This window comes from Gymnoscopelus braueri (assembly GCF_963280865.1).
Source record: "Gymnoscopelus braueri genome assembly, chromosome: 2".
Lineage (NCBI taxonomy): Eukaryota > Metazoa > Chordata > Actinopteri > Myctophiformes > Myctophidae > Gymnoscopelus > Gymnoscopelus braueri.
The window spans coordinates 7,904,144-7,928,918 of record NC_137604.1 but is presented as its reverse complement, the minus strand read 5'-3'; the positions used below and the strand labels follow the sequence as shown (position 1 = coordinate 7,928,918).

At 42.6% G+C, this 24,775-nt stretch overlaps 1 long non-coding RNA gene across 1 annotated transcript; it reads left to right on the top strand.

Annotated features, from left to right (window-relative positions):
• The first annotated feature begins 17,080 nt into the window (after positions 1-17,080).
• Positions 17,081-24,750, top strand: LOC308078439. Its single transcript, XR_013932515.1, has 3 exons — positions 17,081-17,136; positions 19,495-19,719; positions 23,685-24,750. It is a non-coding gene; the product is annotated as an uncharacterized lncRNA (long non-coding RNA).
• The last annotated feature ends 25 nt before the right edge of the window (positions 24,751-24,775 follow it).

The window sequence follows — 24,775 nt, the reverse complement described above, 5'->3', positions numbered from 1 at the left end:
ACCTAGTCATGACATACACACAATATAAACACCACACACAATTCTTGATTACATTTTGATTCTTGAGACACAGCAATGGCACTGGCTGGGAAAAAGTGCAAACTTATTTTCGACGCGATGACCACCACCGCATAAACCTACGCCAGCAATCGCGCCAGCAGTAGCTCTACCGGCCCCGCTAGGCTCACCACCACCCGCACTGGGGGAGAAAGCAGAGGCCCCTGTAGCTGCTTTTGCATCCATTCATACGGCGCCCACAACCCTTGGACTGCCGGTGTCTAAAGAGAAAACCGGGGATCCATCAGCTATCGAGGAGCCAGCAACTCAACCAAAACTAAAAACATTCCCGGCTACTGAAATAAATGGGAAGTTTATGGGGGTGGGCCTACAACGTATTTGCCAGGCCTTACCGATAAAGACGTCCTGGCTCCACGACTGTGTCAGGTGCACATCTTTATTCATTTCCACGTGTGTCTATGCGCACACACGCGTGTGTGTGTGTGTGTGTGTCTGTGTCTGTGTCTGTGTCTGTGTCTGTGTGTGTGTGTGTGTGTGTGTGTGTGTGTGTGTGTGTGTGTGTGTGTGTGTGTGCCTGCATGTATGCAAGTGGAGTTAGGAGGCTTTTCACCAGTGAATGTGGACATAGTTGTTACGTCATTCATTGATTAGAATGACCAAGTCAGACGAAAAAATCTAAAAACCTGAGTTGGAGTTTGAGGATCCAATGGAGTTAGGAAGTTTAGTCAGAAGCACTTTTTAATACTTTTCATAATTGGTTCAATGTTTGTAAAACCCAAACACAGACGTGAAGGGTGTTCAATAGCAATGCTTTATTAAATAAAATACACACGTTGACATACGGAGATTACGGAGGTTTGCGCTTGACAGCCACAATACTTTGTTCCCTTACATTGAAGGCCCAGTATTTCTACACATCCTATATTACAATTGGCTAATGGAAGGGCGGCCAGGCGGACCACGGCCAAGTTACTCTCACATAACCATAAACAAACCCCATACGCCCATATATAGGCATTTCACTAAGACTCAGACAGAACAATAAACACACCCGATATGCCCATATATAGGCATATATGGGAGATCCGGTTGTCCAGAGCCACAGATCCGACTATGCCCGTAGACATGCCAATATAAGGGACAAGGACTGACACATACAGAGATCTCCATATATGACCACAAAGGGACACAGACAGACAGGTACCACGGGTACTGTGACAAAGCCCCCAACACTCAAATTACTCTGAAATATTGGTCGGATTAGCGCTGCCACATCGGTGTGAGGGCCGCGTATCGGCCCAAACTCTAGATGTGAGGGCTGCGTATCGGCCCAAACTCTAGGTGTGAGGCCTGCGTTTCGGCCCGAACTCTAGATGTGAGGGCCACGTTTCGGCCCGAACTCTAGATGTGAGGGCCGCGTATCGACCCGAACTCTAGATGTGAGGGCCGCGTATCGACCCGAACTCTAGATGTGAGGGCCTCGTAGCGACCCGAACTCTAGATGTGAGGGTCACGTATCGACCCGAACTCTAGATGTGAGGGCCGCGTATCGACCCGAACTCTAGATGTGAGGGCCGCGTATCGACCCGAACTCTAGATGTGAGGGCCGCGTATCGACCCGAACTCTAGATGTGAGGGCCACGTTTCGGCCCGAACTCTAGATGTGAGGGCCGCGTATCGACCCGAACTCTAGATGTGAGGGCCGCGTATCGACCCAAACTCTAGATGTGAGGGCCGCGTATCGACCCGAACTCTAGATGTGAGGGCCGCGTAGCGACCCGAACTCTAGATGTGAGGGCTGCGTAGCGACCCAAACTCTAGATGTGAGGGCCGCGTAGCGACCCGAACTCTAGATGTGAGGGCCGCGTAGCGACCCGAACTCTAGATGTGAGGGCCGCGTATCGACCCGAACTCTAGATGTGAGGGCAGCGTATCGACCCGAACTCTAGATGTGACGGCCGCGTATCGACCCGAAGTCTAGATGCGAGGGCCGCTTAGCGACCCGAACTCTAAATGTGAGGGTCACGTAGCGACCCGAACTCTAGATGCGAGGGCCGCGTAGCGACCCAAACTCTAGATGTGAGGGTCGCGTAGCGACCCAAACTCTAGATGTGAGGGCCGCGTAGCGACCCAAACTCTAGATGTGAGGGCAGCGTAGCGACCCGAACTCTAGATGTGAGGGTCGCGTAGCGGCCCGAACATCTAGAGTTAAATAATTGACAGACAGCGTTATTTATATCGTTACAAACCTTTGTGTGAAATGATTGAGTTTTCTCTCAGTTTTTCTGAAAAACTTGAAAAATGACATATGCCATTATTTTAAGAAGGTGACGATATGTCAAGTATACGATATAACTCATATTAGCAGAAAAGGTGCTTTTTAAATAATGTGAAAATAAATAAAATAAAGTATACAAGTGCTAAATGCATTGTAATTGTAAGCATACAACCAGTAAGATTCAAGTCAATACAAACTTTTGGACAGAACAGCAATGCTCTGTGACATGTGCTCTCCATCTGTTATCACATAACAAGAGGTGGACAAAGTACTCAACCCCAGTACTTGAGTACTAAGGGCAGGTACACACTGTGCGACTTGTACCCCCACTTGTACCGCACTTAAGTAAACTTACCCCCACGGTAAGTTTAAAGTTAGCTCCATGTCCTAATCTTTGAAGCTGAATATTATTGTATCTTGACAAAAAGGTCACAGTTGATGGCCCTGGATCTGAGAATTTGTACCAAAATAGATTTTCTTTCTCACAAAAGTATATTAATAACTGGAATATAATTAATGTGATCTGAGTGCAGCTTTGTCAGCGATGGGTCACTCATGTGTGACTCCTGTTATTTCCTCATGAGAAAATAATATTCTTTTGAGGCACTGGGGTTCACGCTGGTCCAGAGGAAGACTAAGCTATCAACTCCCATCATGATTACTGACATGGACTATGCAGATGACATTGCCCGAGTCTCTGACACAGCAGAGAATGTAAGGGAACTACTACTGGCAGTAGAAATGGAGAGCAGGAAGATCTGCCTCTAGCTCAATGCCAAGAAAACTAAAGTATCGGTATTTAACACAGAGGACATCATTGCCACTGCCGACGGGACAGTGCTCGAGGTAGTCAAGGACTTTAAAGGACTTTTACTTTTAGTTGTACTTTAAGTATTTTGACTTGTTGAGTACCCTATCCATGCAACATAAATCGGCATCCATGCCTGCAGAGATGGTGGTTGCAGAGAGGCAGGTTTTGTTTGCAAGGCAAGTGGTTCTTTGTGACCACATCCTCTGCTGTGGTCACAAAGAAGAAGCTGTTATCTGCATTTTCATATGTACTCACACGCACAACCGTTAACTTCACCTTGTCAAAACAAGATGACGCCGGCATGCACAGCGGCGAACTTCCCTCTGTCAAAACAAGATGGCACAGAGACAAGTCTACTTGCTTGGTCTCCATACACACAACCTTTGATTTCCTATACTAACACATCTGGTCAAAATTCATGTCAGATCCTGTCTAGGTCATACATGACCTTTGACACAATCTAAATGTCTCAATAGAAGAGCAGGGAGACAAACCCAATTTTATAAATTATATTGTATTAACATACTCTACCATACAGATTGGACAAAATTACATTTTATTCATAAAAAAAAGTTACATGGAGCCTCTTTAAGTATATTGTGTAAGTATTGTTTACAGTACATGCTTTTAAAAATACTTAAAGTACAAGTAAAAGTAAACGTAGAAGTATGTTTCTTAATTTTTATATCGATGAATTGTTGTAATGTTTTCACAATGAATTTATAGGACCTTGTAACTCTTGTTTCAGAGAAGTAACTCTCTGAAACCACCTGCACTGCATGCACTGATGTGCTTGTAGAACCACTACGTTATGCAAAGCCTGCAGAAACACCTATACAAAGTCAAGTCAAGTCAAGTCACCTTTATTTATATAGCACATTTAAAAACAACAGAAGTTGACCCAAAGTGCTTTACAATCACAATAGCATAACCTAATAAAAATACAGCATAGTAAAAGAAACATAAAGCAATACCTAAACAAAAACACCAAAGATAGGAGAACATAAAAGTAATACAAAAAAGAGGAAAAATACATTCAATGGCTATAGGTTAAAATTGCCCTCAGACTGAGCTGAAGGCAATGGAGAAGAGGTGGGTTTTTAGAGTGGATTTAAACCTTTCAATGGTGGAGCTGGACTTAATGTGCAGTGGTAAATTGTTCCAGAGTGTGGGCGCAATAACAGAGAAAGCCCGGTCACCTTTAGTTCTAAGGTTTGTTGGGGGAATGTCGAGGGGCATTTGGGAAGATGACCTAAGAACTCTGAGGGTAGGAGGTGCAGAAAGTAGGTCAGAAATGTACTGTGGCGCGAGGCCATTTAAGGCTTTAAAAACAAAAAGTAAAATTTTAAAATCAATGCGATGTTTCACTGGTAACCAGTGCAGTTGGGCCAGAACCGGGGTAATGTGCTCTCGCATCCTAGTTCCAGTCAGGAGTCTAGCAGCAGAGTTTTGGACCATCTGCAGACGGGAGAGAGTAGACTGACCAGCCCATGGTATAACGAGTTACAGTAGTCCAACCGAGAGGTAATAAAAGCGTGGATGACTGTTTCCAGGTCCCTATGAGTTAAAACGGGCTTCAATTTGGCTATGGTTCGTAACTGATAAAAACTACTGCTCACTACACTTGAAATGTGTTTGTTAAAATTCAAGGAGGAGTCCAAATAAACCCAAGTTTTTTACAGTGGTGTGCAAATTTGCAGAGAGGGGGCCAAGAGCGCTTTTTAGGCCAGTGATGGACTGTTTCGGGCCAAAGATAATAATTTCTGTTTTATTTTCGTTCAGCTGGAGAAAATTTGTAGCCATCCAGCCTTTGATGTCATCAAGGCAATTTAGAACACTATTTAAGGAGGACGTGTCGTTTGGTGTGACTGGGAGATAAAATTGTGTATCGTCGGCATTGCAGTGGTAGGGGATGTCATGTTTCTTAAAAATGGAGCCAATAAATGGGAGCATGTATAAGGAGAAAAGAAGGGGCCCTAGTATTGACCCTTGGGGGACACCACAAGTGATAGGGGCTGAGGAAGATGTGTAGGTACCAAGTGTGACATTAAAAGTTCTGTTTTGTAAATAGGAAGTAAACCAGTTTAAAACAGTGCTCTTAAAACCAACCTCATTTTCCAGGCGTTTTAAAAGAATATTGTGGTCGATCGTGTCAAAGGCTGCGGTGAGGTCAAGCAGAATTAAAATGGCGCATGCAGGAGCCAGAGTCGACGGTTAAAAGGATGTCATTTTGTACTTTGAGCAGTGCGGATTCTGTGCTGTGCAAAGTTCTAAAACCGGATTGAAATTTCTCAAAAATGTTAAATGAATTTAAAAATGAGGAGACTTGGATAAAAACTACTTTTTCTAAAACCTTGGAAATAAAGGGCAGCTTGGAGATGGGTCTGAAATTATTGTGGTCACTAGGGTCTAGACTTGTTTTTTTTAGGAGAGGTTGAACGGTAGCATGTTTAAAACTGGAGGGGACAACTCCAGTTCCAAGACAGCTATTTATGATTGCCAGGGTGAGGGGGCAGATGGTGTCAAAAACCTCCTTAAAGAGGCGGGAGGGGATGACGTCAGAAGGACTGAAAGTGGATTTCAGGTGGGAGACCACTTCAGACAGAAGGGCGGATGACACTGGCTGAAAATGGTGGAGATGGTTGACTGAGTGGCTTATTATTGAGAGAGTTGAGACTGGGGGTGATATGGATGATCTGATGTTGTTTATTTTGTCCAGGAAGAACTTCAGAAAGGACTCACAGGACGCTGACGCTGCACAAAGGAAAATAGAAATGACTGAGGGAACCAGAACTAAATACTTTTACTCCTATACATCCATACAAGATGCAACAAAGAGGCAAGCGGAGGGGGAAGCCAGAAACACGACTAGTGTGAGAGCAGAAGTGTGGCCAGTGACTCAGTACTTTACAGCCTTCCTCGAAATGTACTCGAGTAAAAGTAAAAAAAAAATCTTGGAAATGTACTCAAGTAAGAGTAATAAGTATAACAAAAATCTAATACTCAAGTAAAGTACAGATCCTCAGAATCTGTACTTAAGTACAGTACTCAAGTACATTTACTCCGTTACTGTCCACCACTGCACATAACATAACACACACACACATAACATAACACACACAAGAAACCCATGCAGTGGGAATCACGCCTACTAGTGACTAACTTGCAAAAGTGCATTTAAGTTTATATTTGAATGAATGAAGTGGTGAAAAAAGTGAGCAACTCAGATTTTTTACTTAAGTAAAAATATCAATACTGCTGTTAGAGCCATTTGATGTCTGTCTTTTCCTTTCTATGACGTCACTGCGTCTGCGGGGCGCGGTCAAGTTCAAGGTGTGTCTGGATACTTAGGCCAGTCTGCAATCAAGCGCAGGCGGTTGCTTGTGGCAGAGGCACACAGTTTTAGACTGTGTTTGAGAGAACAGTTGGGCTATTATTCCCGTGCATTTAAGTTTAAGTTTTATTTTATGTTTTGTATGCTGACAGTGACGGTGAATAAAACTTTTTTGAACTAAGTGGACAGTTTGGAATTAAGTTCTTGAGCACACGTCGAAACTTCTTTTTAGCCTGGCAACCATGTAGTGCCTTATAAGTATAGGACTTATTGACACTACATTTAGGTCTAAAACTGCCTCAGTTCAGAGTGATTTGCTTATTGGGAGCAAATCACATCAGCGAGGCTCGTTTGGAACGCGCACGGACAGGCCGTGTGTGTTTGTTGTGGAGTGGACGGAGGCGACGGAGCCACGGCGGAGACGGGGACCCACGGCGGACGATCAGCGGGCGGTCAGCTGCGAGGTGCGGTTCTGTGAGCGATCGCCACCCGGAGCTACAGGAGCGAACCGGGGACATCCACACAGACGACACCGCACGCCAGCAGCAGCCAGCCCAGCGGAGAGCGCGACTGGACCGGACCGCACGTCGGGTGCACACCATCTCCGACCTACACCAGCATCTCGTACACTGACGGACGTCAGTGTGTTGGTTAGTAGTACGATTAGCGGCGCAGCGCCGATAAAACAATGGCCATTGTAAAAATGTGTGCACACTAAACAAACCCAATGCATTGGTAACAAGCGCCTTAAAAAGACTTTGCGCGCTAAGGCGTTTTGTTTGGACAAGACTGTATTGCGGGTGGAGCACGGAGCATTGACTTTATTTATTTATTTATTATGGAGAAAGGGGAGGCGCAAACTTGCGCTGATGAAGAGGTTGAACTTGAGGTTGGTGGGGATGGCGCGTTGGGGAAACGCATGGTAAAAATGACGCCCAAAGCGTTGTTGGACAAAATTGATGGTTTGGAGAAGGAGCGAAAGGCTAAACTGAATAAACTTTTAAAAATTAAGGAAGACATCATTGCCTTGTTTAAAGGGTCAAACGCAAATGAGGCAAATGATGCATTTCGCACATTTATGGGTTTATATGGTGAAGCCAAAAGGGTTCAGGGTACTTTAATGGGTTTGCTGCCTGAGGATGAAGCAAAGAAACACCAAACATGGTATGATGCAAAAATGTTGAATTTTGATGGGTTTATCGAGGCAGTGAATGAAGGCAGGTTCACACGCAAGGTACAAGGTTCCCCTGATGATGATGATGAAGGTGATTTTGATGATGATGATGATGATGAAGGTGATTTTGATGATGATGATGGTGATGATGTTGACAATGATGAGGTTGATAATGAGGGTTTTGTTGCCGCCGGCAAAGGTGAAAATGTTGATGAGGTTACTATTGAGCCCCATGACAGCATTTCAAATGTTCCGTCCGTTGTTACATCCAAAGTTCATTCAAAACACCATAAATCCACCACTTCAAGGTTGAGCAAAAGGTCATCCACCTCATCTGCACGCATAAAGGCAGAGGCGGAAAGGGCCGCACTAGTGGTTCGTGCTGCTGCACTAAAGGAGGTGCATGCAGTGGAGGAACAGGCTGAGGCTCTGAGGAGAACACAGGATGAAGAGACTGAGGCTCTTAGGAGGAGAAAGGAGCAGCTGGAGCTGAACGCTCAAATAGCAGCCTCTGATGCTAAAATAACAGTCTTCCAGGAAGCCAGTAGCAGTGTTACTGGCAGGAAATCTGATGGCATGGAGTCCTATTTTAGGAAAGGTGCTAAACCTAAAACCGTGCCTACTCTTGGTGTACAGGAGTCCTCACAACAGCTTCAGCCACCGCTAACGTCTGTTACATCCGAGCATCACAAAGACAAGGATGCAGCTCATAAGGAGCGTTGCAACACTCGACAAAATAAACCACCATTTCGCACATCTACTTGGGGGCCTGTGGAAAGGCAAACAAGGCAAAAATTACCCCGTGCAGCTCTATCATCATCTCCAAACTACAACCAACCATCAGGAGATCTCTTTCAAAGACAAAATGAAATGATGGGTCTCCTTGTGCAAGCACAAGCCTCTCACTTCCTACCACGCAGGCAAATCCCAGAGTTTGATGGGGATCCCTTAAAGTTTCGTTCATTCATAAAGGCCTTTGAGCATTGTGTGGAGGCTAAAACCAGTGACCGGGGTGACTGTTTGTACTACCTTGAGCAGTTTACTAGGGGACAGCCAAGGGACCTGGTACGCAGTTGCCTTCATGTGGCCCCTGCGAGAGGTTACATTCTGGCTAAAGACCTACTGGAGGAGCACTTTGGAAATCCAATAAAAGTAACAGCAGCTTACATGGACAAAATCATGGCTTGGCCAAATGTCAAGGCAGAGGATGCGAAAGGTCTTCAAGCCTACGCACTGTACTTGCGTCAATGTTCTAATGCCATGGGGGAGCTACAGTATTTGGAGGAGCTAAACGTGCCGGCTAACATGAAAGCTCCCATACAAGCTCAGGGAGCAGTGGAGAGGCAAGGCATACGACATTATTGACAAGCAAAGGCGAAGAGCTTGTTTCAGAGACATTGTGAAATTTATGGAACAACAGGTCAAGATTACTTCCGATCCTGTCTTTGGTGACATCCAAGACACTCCTCTGGTAAAAGGAGGAATCAAAACCAAGCCTCAACCTCAAATAAAATCTCAGTTCAAAAGAAATAGTTTTGCAACTCATGTGGCAGTTGCCGACGACGAGTCAAAGTCAGAGCCACACCAGAATACGTTTCAGAGCAAGAGTATCTCCTACAGAAAGACAACCCCTGGAACCTGCTTGTATTGCACACGTGGACATGCTGTGGAGCAATGTCCTCAACTGGGAAAGAAGGCACACAGAGAGAAGCTGGACTTTCTAAGGGAGAAGGGCCTGTGTTTTGGGTGCCTGTGCACAGGGCACATAAGCAAGTACTGCGACAGGCGCATTACTTGTTCGCACTGCAACAAAACACATCCCAGTGTGCTACATATTGAGAGGAAGGAAATGGGGAGCCTTGGAGGTACCGAAATGCCCAAAGTAAAAGCAGAGAGTTTCACTACATCATCAACTTGTGGCCATACAGGGGCTGGCAACAATGGCATACTCCCCATCTTGCCCGTACAAGTTAAGTGCTCCAAGGGCAGCAAGGTGGTCCAGACTTATGCTTTTCTGGATCCAGGAAGCACAGGTACTTTCTGTTCCGAACAGCTGGTGAATAAGTTAAACATAGAAGGCCGGAGAGCGAAGATCCATTTGCGCACCATGGCTCATAGCAAGACCGTGCCGAGCTGCATTATTAGTGGCCTGGAGATCTCAGAACTGACTGGCAATCAGTTCTTTGAGCTTCCTGATGTATTCACCCAAAGGGAAATGCCTGTGTCTACTGACAATCTGATCAGTGAAGAGGAGCTGGATCAGTGGCCTTACCTCCAAGGTATCCAGATCCCTCGAATAGCAGCTACTGTGGATCTGTTAATTGGTACCAATGCCTCCAAGTTAATGGAACCGTGGGAGGTGATTAACAGCCATGGGGATGGACCGTATGCTGTCAGAACCCTACTAGGATGGGTAATCAATGGTCCATTGCAGAATAAAATGCAAAGTGGGAGTGGCTGCCCCACAGCTACTGTCAATCGCACAGTTGTAAACAGATTGGAGGAACTGCTTATTAACCAGTACAATCATGATTTCAATGAGAGGACCTCTACAGACGAAGAGGAGATGTCAAGAGAGGAAAGGAAGTATATGGAACTTGTGGAGAGCTCTGTTCAGCTACAAGATGGGCATTATCAAATGAAGTTGCCCTTCAAGTCAGAAGACATTACCTTGCCAAATAACCTCTGCGTTGCCAAGCAACGTATTCGTGGCCTGGAAAGGAAACTGCAGAGGAATAAAGAGTTTCACAGTGAGTACACAAGTTCTCACACTGATGTCATCAACAAGGGTTATGCTGAACAAGTGCCACACCATCAGTTGGAACCACAGGAGGGAAGGGTGTGGTATATACCCCACCATGGTGTGTACCACCCTAGGAAGGGCAAGCTACGGGTGGTGTTTGACTGTGGAGCAGAGTTCAAAGGGGTCTCACTCAACAGTCAACTTCTGCAAGGCCCAAACCTAACCAACTCCTTGGTAGGAGTTCTTCTACGGTTCAGACAGGAGTTTGTGGCAGTAATGGCAGACATAGAGGCTATGTTCCACCAAGTCAAAGTGGCAGAGGAGCACAGGGATTTCTTGAGATTCCTGTGGTGGCCTGAAGGGGACCTAAGGCAGAATCTTGTAGAGCATCGCATGACTGTCCATTTGTTTGGAGCAGTATCGTCACCCAGCTGCGCATGCTTTGCTCTTAGAAAGACTGCTGAGGACAACAAGCACAGCTTTCCAGTAGAAGTGACGGACACCATTAACAGAAACTTCTACATGGATGACCTTCTGAAAAGCCTGCCCTCTGACGAGGATGCTGCCCTCTTGATTACGGAACTCAGGTCTGTCTGCCAGAAAGGAGGTTTCAATCTTACAAAATGGATCAGTAACAGCAGGAAGGTTCTCCAAAGCATTCCAGAAGAACACAAATCGAAAAACCTGCATGAACTGGATCTGGACAGAGATAAGCTGCCTATGGAGAGAGCTTTAGGTCTTCAGTGGTGCATTGAGACCGACACCTTTACTTTCAAGCTGAAGGTCAAGGAGAAGCCCCACACCAAGCGTGGCATGCTATCCATCATCAGTTCTGTCTATGATCCGTTAGGATTCCTAGCACCACTCATACTCCCTGCTAAGCTGTTGTTGCAGGAGTTATGTCGACAGAAGTGTGATTGGGACGACTCAATACCTCAAGCCTTCCAGCACAAGTGGAACAGGTGGCTAGCAGATCTGGAGAATGTGGCAGATTTCAAGATCTGTCGTTGCTTGCAGCCCAAGGATTTCGGAGGTATTGCAACTGCTCAATTGCACCACTTCTCCGATGCTAGTGAAAGCGCTTATGGTACCGTCACCTACCTCAGAATGGAGAACGAGGAAAAAGCAGTTCATGTTGCTTTCCTGTTTGGAAAAGCCAGAGTGGCTCCACTGAAGCCTGTTACCATACCCCGCCTAGAACTCACAGCCGCTGTTGTCGCTGTCAGAGTGGATAAAATGCTTCAGACAGAGCTACAGCTTCCACTGAGGAAATCCGTCTTTTGGACAGATAGCACATCAGTCCTAAAGTACATTAAAAATGAAGACAAGAGGTTCCAAACGTTTGTTGCAAACAGGGTAACAACTATACGGGACCACTCGGATGTGTCACAGTGGCGATACATCCCCACATCACAAAACCCTGCCGACGATGCTTCTAGAGGATTGAAGGCAGAAGACCTGGTCAAACAGAAATGGATTGGGAGCCCAACGTTTCTGTGGCAGCCTAAGGAAGGGTGGCCAGAAGCTCCCGTGGATGTCTACATCACTGCTGATGACCCAGAGGTTAAGCGAAATCTCTTGGTGAATGCAATCGTTGTTGATGCTGTAAACGCTACTCACCAACTGATAGCCTATTACTCTGACTGGCAGAGATTAAAGGTTGCAGTTGCCTGGATCCTTAAGCTGAAGGAGGTCCTACTAATCCTGAGTAGGAAAAGAAAACAGCTACAGCTTGTAAACACTGGTGGTAATGGATCACCCGTATTGGACGTGCATAAGGAAATGCAAGCTGTGAGAGCTTCCCTAGGATGCCAGAAGGTGTCGCTTGACAATCTCTCAGAAGCGGAGGAATCTATCGTTTCCTTTTGTCAGAAAGAGAGATTTCAGAGTGAAATAACTACATTAAACTGTGGAAAAGCAGTGCAGAAGAGCAGCACCATCTACAAGCTAGATCCAATCTTAGATGGAGGTCTTCTGAGAGTTGGGGGGCGACTGAATAGAGCGGCTATGCCCGAAGAGTTAAAGCACCCCCTCGTCTTATCTAAAGATCAACACATCGCAAGCCTTATCCTCCGGCATTTCCACGAACGGCTGGGTCATGCAGGAAGGAATCATATACTTTCCACTGTAAGGAAAAAGTATTGGATCACAAACGCCAATTCTGCAGTGAGGAAGATCACCACAAGGTGCAGATTCTGCAGACGTTACAGAGGAAAAACCGGGGAACAAAAAATGGCAGATTTGCCCGCAGAGAGAGTTGTTCCAGATCTCCCTCCGTTCACTAACGTTGGTGTAGATTACTTTGGGCCCATCGACGTGAAAAGAGGTCGAAGCATTGTAAAGCGTTATGGAGTAATCTTCACTTGCATGACAAGTAGAGCCGTTCATCTGGAAGTGGCTTACTCCCTCGATACAAGCTCTTGTATCAACGCGCTCCGAAGATTCATCTGCAGGAGAGGACAAGTCTCTCACATAAGATCGGACAACGGTACCAACTTCGTGGGAACAGAAAGAGAGCTAAGAGAGGCCTTAGCTTCTTTTGATCAAACCCTCATCGAAAGATCTCTAGCACAAAAAGGAGTCAAATGGAGTTTCAACCCACCGGCTGGATCTCATTTCGGTGGCGTATGGGAACGCATCATCAGAATGATCAGAAAGATCTTATGTTCTGTGCTTCGCCAGCAAACACTGGACGATGAAGGCTTTCAAACGGTGTTGTGCGAGGTTGAAGCTATGCTGAATGATCGCCCCATCACCAGACCCTCTGATGACCCAAATGACCTAGAGGCTTTGACACCAAATCACCTACTCCTAATGAAAGGAAAACCAGTTCTTCCACCAGGACTGTTTGACAAGGGAGATCAATATGCAAAGAGAAGATGGAGACAGAACCAATATATCGCCGATCTCTTTTGGAAGCGATGGGTGCACGAGTACCTACCGCTACTGCAAGAACGACAAAAATGGACAAAGGAAAAAAGGTGTTTTATGCCTGGAGATATCGTTGCAGTGGTGGATTCTTCAGCACCAAGAGGATCTTGGTTGCTTGGAAGAATACTGCAAACCTTTCCTGATAAGAAAGGTCTCGTACGTTCAGTTCGTCTTCAAACCAAGACAAATGTAATTGAAAGACCTATAACTAAAATCTGCCTTTTGTGTGAAGGTACAGATTAAACCTATTGTTTGTGTGAGTTTTGGGTTTTCGCAATAATTAATATTGCCTGAGTATTATTGCCAGAAAGGTTTTTGTATTTTGATTTCGTTTATGGCTCTTTTGTGGAATATTGTTTAATTGCTCTGTTTTTTCTACCAGTAGCAATTAGGGGCTGGTGTGTTAGAGCCATTTGATGTCTGTCTTTTCCTTTCTATGACGTCACTGCGTCTGCGGGGCGCGGTCAAGTTCAAGGTGTGTCTGGATACTTAGGCCAGTCTGCAATCAAGCGCAGGCGGTTGCTTGTGGCAGAGGCACACAGTTTTAGACTGTGTTTGAGAGAACAGTTGGGCTATTATTCCCGTGCATTTAAGTTTAAGTTTTATTTTATGTTTTGTATGCTGACAGTGACGGTGAATAAAACTTTTTTGAACTAAGTGGACAGTTTGGAATTAAGTTCTTGAGCACACGTCGAAACTTCTTTTTAGCCTGGCAACCATGTAGTGCCTTATAAGTATAGGACTTATTGACACTACAACTGCCATGTAGAAATACAAATACAAATACAAGTGAAAGTCCGGAATTCAAAATGTACTTAAAGTACAGAAGTATTGTTATAAACATTGACGTAAAATACCAAATGTAGAAAGTACTCATTATGCAGAATGTTCCATTTCACAAGTTTTCAAATGTATAACATGTATAAAAAATATTTTGAAAATAGCCGATCTACAAGCTCACAATGTGCCGCATCGCAAAGCATTGTGAGCTTGTGGATCTGCTATTTTCAAAGGGCCAAAATGTATATAGGGCTGAAGTGGTTAATGTATGTTTTGTAATAATAATCTAAATCTAAAAAAAACTAAACTAAACTAAAGTTTTCAAATAATTCTAGTGGAGTAAAAAGCACAACTTTTACATCTGAGATGTAGTGGAGTAGAAGTACTGAAAATTGGAAATACTCCAGTAAAGTAAAAATACCCAAAAATTGTACTGAAGTATAATACTTGAGTAAATGTACGTAGTTACTTTACACCACTCACTGTGAAGGAAACAGTGTTAATTTTTAAGCATTTTAAGCATCTGAAACATTTAGTTTCAGATGCTACGTTTACATTGTCTACAACAGTGGTTCTCAACCTGTGGGTCGGGACCCCGCACCCCCACGGGGGTCCCCACGTGATTTTGGGGGGTGGTCCCCAGATGACAGTGAAGTGACAATGTAAGGACCTTTAAGACCTTTTTTATACCTAAAAAAATACCATTACTGGCTGCATCAAAAGTAATCAACAAACTATACTATTATTATTCTTATTATATAAGAAAGAGGAAACATTTGTGAAAATAACTGCAATCTACAAGCTCACAATGCCGGCAATGTTTATGATTATTATGTATGTTTGTGTGTGCGTGCGTGCGTGCGTGCGTGCGTGCGTGTGTGTGTGTGGGGGGGGGGTCCCCAGTTCAAATATGATTATTTTGGGGGGTCCCCAGTTCAAATATGATTATTTTGGGGGGTCCCCAGTTCAAATATGATTATTTTGGGGGGTCCCCAGTTCAAATATGATTATTTTGGGGGGTCCCCAGTTCACGGCCTGAAAAGGTTGAGAACCACTGAGCAACAGCACATAATAAAATATTTAACTCTGACAGCAGAATAATAATCCATATCCTACCTTGTCTCAGTTCACATCACAGCTTACTGTTACCTCGCATCACTTTCCATCTAGTCTTCTGACCCCATCAACACACCAAGACAACTATGAAGAAGAAAAGACCAAATGAACTTGAGGACAAACTAAAAAAATATGTCTGGTACAAAAAGTCTGGACTGAAACTCTAGGCCTGCTGAATAAGATGGTTCAGCTCACAATAGGCTACGTAGCTACCACTGTACTTTAAGCCTAATAATGTTCTCAAAAGTACATACTGTAGGCTATAACTATGATAGCCTATGCATAAGTTAACCGTGTTATAATGGAGAAATGGTTGAGGTTAACTGATCATTATTTAAACCTATGAATACATAATGTTTTCACATACCAATGTAATGTCCGTGTGTCTGCTGAAATCTCGCGATACTGCCGAGCCAGAAACCAGTGTTGCCATGTCTGCTTATTATAAGGGACTTTGGGCTTGTTAATATGTAGTTGCTTGTAAATATTGGTAGTTGTGGGTTGCGTTTTTTTGGGCTTGTTTCTAAAGTCTAGTTGCTTATTTGGGCTTGTTTCACAAATTTTACATTATTTTAACCAGTGGTTCTCAAATATTTCCATGCCATGGACCCCCACATTAATATGTATTTGTCCCTATAACCCCCATCTGAAAATGTTTGGGTGCCAGGGACCCGTGTACCATGTGTGTTTTTAGAATGTTTCAAAATCTTCCAAATATTCCACATTTTATTTCAAGATTTTTTGAAAATAGCAGATCTACAAGCTCACAACGCATCGCGATGCGTTGTGAGCTTGTAGATCGACTATAATGGCCTATAGTGCCCTATAGTTGCTTCTATTGGGCTTGTTTTCCCACACCTGGTTGCTTATTTCTCTCACAACGATACATGCCGCTGTTTAGATGCCTCGATAAAATGATAGGATGAGCACATCAAAAAACTATTGATTGGAAAACAACCTGTGCTGTGATATGTCTGAACCGATTAACTGACAAAGGACGCAATCTTTCAGACATAGTTTGTTCACAAGCATGGTCCAGCCGGCTGCCGTAGACTTCAATGTATTTCACCAAACTTCTTGTTCCATCAGCCCATGCGCTTACTGTACCTTCTTTTATATACCTTGATTCATCTGTCCTGTGTTTGTAAGTCCTAGTGATCTCCACAAGATGGCACCATTTCTACATACAACGGAGCATCCAGGCTCTATCTACCAGAACTGGGACTTGAGATAACTGGGCCTGTTTTGTTTTGGGGGAAGAACTGGGCACTCACTCCCCGTTTTATCATTATTTAAATAGTGGTGTAAAAAGTACTCACATGTTTTACTTAAGTAAAAGTAGCAATACTGCCATGCAGAAACACTGCTACACTGTTACAAGTAAAAGTCCGGAATTTAAAATGTATAGGCCTACTTGAGTAAAAGTGCAAAAGTATTGGTATAAAAATGTACTTAAAGTACCAAATGCAGAATGTTCCATTTCACAAGTTTTCAAATGTATACAAATCTTTTGAAAATAGCAGATGCCTTCGGATTTGACGCATTGTGAGCTTGTAGATCGGCTATTTTCAAGCTTAATGTATGTATTCTAATAATAATCAATATAATCTAAAGTAATAACAATCTAAAGTAACTAGTAACTAAAGTTTTCATATAATTGTAGTGGAGACAATAAAGTACAATATTTGCCTCTGAGATGTAGTGGAGTAGTAAAGTAAAAGTATTGGAAATAGGAAACACTCAAGTAAAGTACAAATACTTCAAAACTGTACTTAAGTACAGTACTTAAGTAAATGTACTTAGTTACTTTCCACCACTGTAACCACTGAAAACGTAGAGAAATTTATATTTACATTTATGAACGGGCATCACGCAGGCCGCCTAGTGTAGGACCCCGGAAGTGACGTACAGGTTTTATAATAACAGAAAGAAACGCAAGGCACAGCTGAAGGTGAGAACAGTTTGTTCATTATGAACAGAGTGACATTACTGTTACTACTGTTCTTAACATGTAAATATGTAGTTATTTAGTGCATACATGTAGTCTTTGTTTGTATGCAGACGTGTATAACGTTGTAGCTCAGTAACCAGAGGGGTCTGTTTATTAACATAGTTAGTGTTGGCTAACATGTATTCAGATGGTTCTGGGGGGAGCTAGGTATAAAATGGGGCTAAAGTCGTTAATGTATGTTTTATAATATAATTGAGAATTGAAAAGTAACTCAAGTTTTCAAATAATTGTAATGGAGTAAAAGTACAATGTTTGCCTTTGATTGAGATGTAGTGGAGTAGAAGTAAAAGTATAGACAATTGGAAATACTCTGGTAAAGTAAAGGGTAACTACACATTTTACTTAAGTACTTGAGTAAATGTACTTAGTTACTTTACACCACGGGGGGGGGGGGGGGGGGGGGCACTTCAGATGACAGTGAAGTGACAATTTAAGGACTTTTAATACCTAAAAAGAAAGAAAAGAAAAAGACCATTACTGCATCAAAAGTAATCAACAATCTATATAAAAACTGCTCAAACATTGGCCAAACTGTCAAATAATATAAGAGAAAAAAAAAGTGTTGCAAGGCTTTGTGAGCTTGTATCTGCTATTTTCACAATATTTATCTGTGCCTCAACTCCTACAGTTCAAATATGATTATTTTGGGGGGTCTCCAGTTCAAATATGATTATTTTGGGGGGTCTCCAATTCAAATATGATTATTTTGGGGGGTCACTGCCTGAAAAGGTGGAGAACCACTGAGCTAGTGTATGCAGATGCATATTGTGTGTGTTTGTAAAGTGTGTGGACCATGCGTGGTGGTCTACAGCAGTGGTTCTCTAAGTGGTGTCCGGGGATCCCCACTCCCCAAATGAGTTAATATAGCATCACAATCATTTTAAACCTCTTTAACCATATTTGATGCATTGGCTATATTTGATTTTTTTTTTTGAAAAAAACATCTTGGACATTTTCTGGGGGTCCCTCCGTGGTGTGAAATCTTTTCCATTATATGCATATCAATATGGGGGGTCCTTGACATGAAAAAGTTTGACAACCGCTGGTCTTCAGCAGTGGACGTGGTTCTCAAACACTTTCATGTGACAAGGACCCCCACATTGGTGCTTATTAAGCCAGGGACCCCCATTTGAAGAGAAGATCAGAGAAGATCTTATCAGATCAGTTGTTAGGTTAGATTTAGTACATCGTTCTACGGCTGTCTGACTCTGTACTGATAAGTGGGGAGAAAACTATGATTTGAATAGTCATTGTTATACATTCTCTGTTTGTTTTTATTAACATAATATTCTAAATAAACATGACTAAACTAACGACTAACACACAATTGCAGCAGCTACTCTTCCAAAGGTCCACACAAAATAAATGACATTACATAATGTAAAATAATATGTTACAGTATAAGAAGACAGTTAAAAAGAAAAAAATACAAACATTTCAAAATTAATCTCAATTATATAAAAAAGTCTTGACCCATTCAATCCGGCAACGCTTCTCTGTCATTTTAGATTTCTTTTACTTTTCAAAAATAGCAGATCTACAAGCTCATAGCCGCGCTATGAGCTTAAATATTTTGTTCCCAGGACCCCCCCAGAAGCAAAAATGTGAGTTACAAATATTCACTATAAAAATATATATATATTCAAAGATTTGCACACATTTTCACGATTAGCTGTATTGTTAGCTGTAATACCAAAAAAAAGAAAGATGAATGATTAATAGTTATGAACCAAATGGGCACTTATGGGTCTGCAACTCTGAGAGTGTACAAACGGAAGCAAATAGACACTTCATGGGTCCATTTGGTTCGGGTTCCATCATGTACACTCTCAGAGTTTGATAAACCCCAGAGATCAAAGTGTTATGAAATGGAGGTCCGTGGCCTATCGCATATCAAACAGGGGGTCCCTGAAATGCATTTAAAGGAAAAGAAAAGCTGACAATCACCATTCATCTAGACTGCCCCAACGCTCCTGATTTCGTGTATAGAGGGGCGGGTGTATAGAGCCGGCGAGAGACTGCGCCTGATCCCATTGGTTCACCGATCTGTCCGTCAACCCCCGCCCCGTTAACGCAACATTACGAGCGACGCCCACTGCACTCTGGTTGGTTGGGAAGTGAAACACTTCCTCATACCGAGTACACCGACGGGCTGGGCCAGGCTTTTATTTTTTAGCAAAACTAAACAATAAAAGCCTGGAGATCGAGGCTACCATTCATCATCATATCCCTGATCCTCAGCCCAAGACAAGTAGTAACTGTGCTTTTTGTTGTCCTTTGTGTCTTGTGGTTGTGCAGCCGCGTGCGTGTCCCCGGTCCGTCATGCACCATGGGCTTCTGGCAGAACTATAAGGTGCTGATTGTTATGGGAACAAGTCTGGGGCTCATCCACCTGGGCTGGTACTCTCTGAAAAGCCACCCCGTGCTGCACAAGGACAGGCAGGACTACATCCCCGAGCCGGGCATCGTGGGCTACGTGACCTCCGTGACCTCCGCCAAGGCAAAGTAGACTTGGCATCCACTGTGAGTTTTTATTATCATCGTTTTTTTTTTTATCGTTCATATGTTTTGATACTGAGATCATGATAGGGCTGGGTGGGTAATATACCAATATGATCTCAATATTGCTAGATATCTGGGTTAAGAAGGAAGGCACTGGAGCATCTCGAACAGTTAAAGCCTTTTTAATAGCAGGGCGCAAGTAAAAAAAAAGCGTGACAAGATTTCGATGCCAATAGATTTCTGGTTATTGATGGATATCGAAATATTTCAATATGACATACGTGTTGTCTTTCTGGTTTTATTCACTTAAGGCTTAAGCCCTATTTTATACTTAAAACATTGTCAAAAAATCAGCAAAAAAATGCAGATTTACAAGCTCACAACTTTTTGACAATTGGCATTATGGTTACGTCAAGAAGTTATATTACAATATTGATATGTAGGTATTTGGTCATTAACACTTTACCTGCCAATCACGAGTATAACCGTTGATGAAAAATACACCCGTTTACTGCCAAAGTCTGCCATCCACGAGTATAACCGTTTTTCAAAAAAAGAAAATATTTTTTTTTTGGTCTTTTTTTTTTTTCAATTTATCCACACAGAACCAGAGATATCACGATCCAAAGATTTCTAGCTCCATTCACTCCTTGGTTAACTTATTACTTTAAAATCCTGTATCTCGGCTCCTGTGTAAAAAAAAATTAAACACTGGCACTGGGGGAAGTAAAATAAAAAAAACCCTCTGGCAGGGAATGTGTTAAACTGTTCGTGACATTTGATTTTGTCCATAATATGGCTCATTTGGCCCTAGAATCATAACAAGGTGAGAAATGAACAGGTGCTCGTAGGCAGGAGACGAACACAGGATGTGTATGATGGTGCTCTCTAGTTGCAATCACTCACTCAATCAATCAATCATTTTATTTATATAGCACTTTTTATACAATCGAATGCAACACAGTGCTTCACAAGATAGCTGAATGCGTAGAGAGGTTGTCTGGGAAACGGAAGGTTCAATCACCCAGCCCCGCGTCTACGTGTGGAAGTGTCCCTGAGCAAGACACTAGACCCGTAACTACTAATAGCACTCAGCTTGCTCCTAATGGGTATAATGGGTATAATGAGGACACTTTTCACATATGTGACAAATACAGTACACAGTGACAAAACAATACCCCAAACTAGTGGGGACCATAATATTAGGAATACGAAAATAATAGTCAGCACTCCGAAGTTCTTCTGGTACTTTTAATTCATAGAGGCACGGACAGCATACACAGACGTGTTTTGGCATCAAGCCTTCCTCAGTGTGTATACACGTCATACATACATACACACTGAGGAAGGCTTGACGCCGAAACGCATCCGCCTCTATGAATTAAAAGTACCAGACAGTTTATTCCTCCCGCAATTTTCAAATGCTTCCGTCATACAGTCTGGAGCACGGAAGCTCTGAAAATGACAGGATAAAGGGGATGCGACGCCTCCTCCCTGCTAGCAAATGTGTCCTAATATAAATACAAATAATAGAAGCATATATAGCTTGCTGCTTATCAGAAATGGAAATTCGAAAATAAAATGTAATGATATTTCAAATACGGAAACGACAAACAGGTGACAGCTTCCGTTCTCGGCTTTCAGGAGGTGTAGTTCCAGACTCTATATAGCATTCGGAGATTGTGAAATAGTTGTCTGGCTACACGAGACCAAGAGTAAAGTAATTAGGGTCATCTTAAAAATAAAAAAGGGGAATCAATGGGGTACACCTTTCTGGCTTATTGTTATCCTTACATTATTTAAAATATATAGTTAAAGCTACAGTTGGGATCCGATTTATTAATAAAGTGTAATTTTAGCCAATCTGTATATTGTCTCTCTATTAAGGCTTACAAAGTGTCAAAGTTATACTGTATTAACATACTCTATCATAGAGTATGTTAATACAATATAACCAAGTACATGTGCAGTGGTTGGAGGTGGTCTACCTACTCTTCCATTGAGACATTTAGACCCTGGTGTCTGGTACGTTATTTGAAGCAGACATCACACCAGATTGGACAGTAGACAGGCAGCCATCTTTCAGTGTACGTCAATGGCAATAGGTGATCTACAAGCTCACAACGTGCACTGCAATGCGTCATGAGCTTGTAGATCACATATATTCACCGAATAGGAACGCTAGGGTTCATGTGGATGTAGTTTGGACATCAGTGCAATTACCTCTTTCTGTCAGGAGAGGGAGACAAAGTTCATAACATGAATGGATTGTAAGCTTCAAGTGAACATTGAACTACCCCTGGCCCAAACATTGAGGTTGGGCCAGGGGTAGGCTGAGTGGTGGACATTGCTCTTGTCTTTATATGTCTTTATGTATGTATTTTTGTTTTTGTTTTTTATGTCATGTCAAATGTGTGTACTGTTTATGTGTTGCTAGCCTCGATCTCCAGGCTTTTATTGTTTAGTTTTGCTAAAAAATAAAAGCCTGGACCAGCGCGTCGGTGTACCCGGTATAGGAAGTGTTTCATTTCCCCAACCAACCAGAGTGCAGTGGGCGTCGCTCGTAATGTTGTGTTGACGGGGCCGGGGCTGACGGACAGATCGGTGAACCAATGGGATCAGGCGCATTCTCTCCGCGCTGATTTTAAACCCGCCCCTCTATACACGAAAGCAGGAAGGGGTCGCAAGACAAATTTCAGTGTGAACTGACAATAAAGTATTATCGTATCGTATATAATACAGTCATTTACAAGCACTGGTTCCCAACGTTGGGTCTGAGTTAAATATACACTGAGATTGGGGTCCCAGAGATTTAAAAAAAATGCTATCAGATGGGGGGGGTCCTTAGGGCTGTCATGATTATGAAAATTGACGCTCAAATAATTGTGATTAACAATTTAATTGTGCTGAACATTGGAACATTATGAATAAAAATTTCATTTCTGTTTGACTTTTAGGGTTTCGTAAACTAAAGTTGCACAGGGGAGATATGACTAATAATTTACATATTTAATAACTTTATATTTAACAAAAAATATTAACACATTGAGTGCCAGAGGTTTTTTTAAACAGGGTACAGCCAGTGCCAGCGTTTTTAACAATTTGTGTACCTTTTTCAAGTAGTCACAGAATATTTTCCGTGATCACCGTCCTCACGGTGATCCCCTCATTACACACACAGGGGTCTCGTAGAATCGGGGGGGGGGGGGGGAATTAAAAACATTCTGTAATCCGTTCCATAGTTGCAGCCAGTTGAAAATAGTCAAAAATACATAAATTAGTAAAAGAAAAAGTACACAGGAGCTGAGATACAGGCTTTTAAATTAATAAGTTAACCAGGAAGTGGATGGGAGTCTAAATCTTTCGAAAAATGATATCTCCTGGTGCTGTGAAGGAAAAAAACAAAACATGGAAATGATCATGGTGATCATGCAAAACACTTATTGTGGTTATCTCAAATAATTGTGATTAGGCGATTACGTAATAATTGTCACAGGCCTAGGGGTTCGTGGTCTATGCATTCATATCAAACTATGGGTCCTTTAAATTAATAAGCCATTCAAACGGGGAAAGCTCCTGTGTCCTTTTAGATTTTAGCTATATATATATATAATGTATGTAGCAACATACGTTTTTCAGAAAACCCTTAGGATTTAGAACAGAGGTTTTCAAAAATAGCAGATGTACAAGCTCACAGCGCGTCACTTCGTGCCGCGCTGTGAGCTTGTACATCTGCTATTTTTTGAACATTTAAAAAATCTTGAAAATGTGTGAATTTTCTTTTTTTGTGGGGGCGTCAAATACATATCATTTTGGGGGTCCTATAGCACAAACAAAGTTTAACAACTACTGATTTAGAAGGCATTTTGTAGAATCTGCCTCAGGTCTTAATATAATGGGTTAAGAATCACTGCTGTACAGTAGATGTAGATATGTGGCTGGTGAGTTAAAGTAAAGTAAATGGTCATTCATTGTGCTTCTCCTAGAGACAACATGAAGTCTCAGAGCTGGCTGAGGAAGAACTGGCTGTGGGTGGCCGGAGGGACGTTTGTGGTGGTCCACCTGGGCACCTGGCTCATGCAGAGGGCCATGAGGAGTGCGGTCCGCTCTGAGATGGCACTGAAGGACAAGTCACCTGAAGGACTGACCCCCGGGGGTCAGTCTGCGCTCTGGGAGGGTAACCGGCAAGAGTGAGACGTCTGGGGCACCGCAATGTTAAATTGGCTATTCGTTTTTCTTCCAAAATGTAGAAAAAAAATTATAAAATGTATGCTTTGGAAAATGGTCTGAAATGAGGTAAAGTATACGTGATTTGAACATTTAACATTTAACCCATCAAGACCTGAGGCGATTCTAAAAAAAAAAATCTAAATCCTAACAGTTAAAAAAAAAAAATGTTTTCACGATTTTTCAAAAATAGCAGATATACAAGCTCATAGCGCGGCACTCGGTGCCGCGCTATGAGCTTGTAGATCTGCTATTTTTGAATAGCCAAAGAAATCTAAAGTGACACAGATGCGTTCCAGGTCTTAATGGGTTTAAGGCATAATATTTCAATAATTGCTAAAAAAAAATTATACAAAACCTGTGGATAGCCAGTCGTTATGGGCATAAACAATAAGCCGAATGGTACATTTAGGTCTGATAATCATGTTCAAATCATGTATACTTTACATTATTTCAGGCCATTTTCCAAAGCATACTTTTATTCTTTATTTTCTCACATTTTGGAAGAAAATGGCCAATTTGACGTTGAGGTGCCCAAGACTTCTCAGTTGCCCCAATCTTGCTGTTATCATTCTGGAGAGGACAGACTTCTGTGACATTATACTGTTGAAGAGTTTTTAAGGGCCAACGTGGGGGAAAAACAACGTACATTATAATTAACACATCAATGATCTGTCCGGTCATGACAAAATGAATGGCGAAAGTGAATATTTATTTTCAATCAAGGAAGCAAAACCTGTAAAAATGCTACATTTATAGCCATTACGTTTTTTAATGTTTTCAGCTGTATGGCATTATCCATAATAAATGGTGATTAATAATCCATGAGCGGAAGCTTTTATTACTGGTC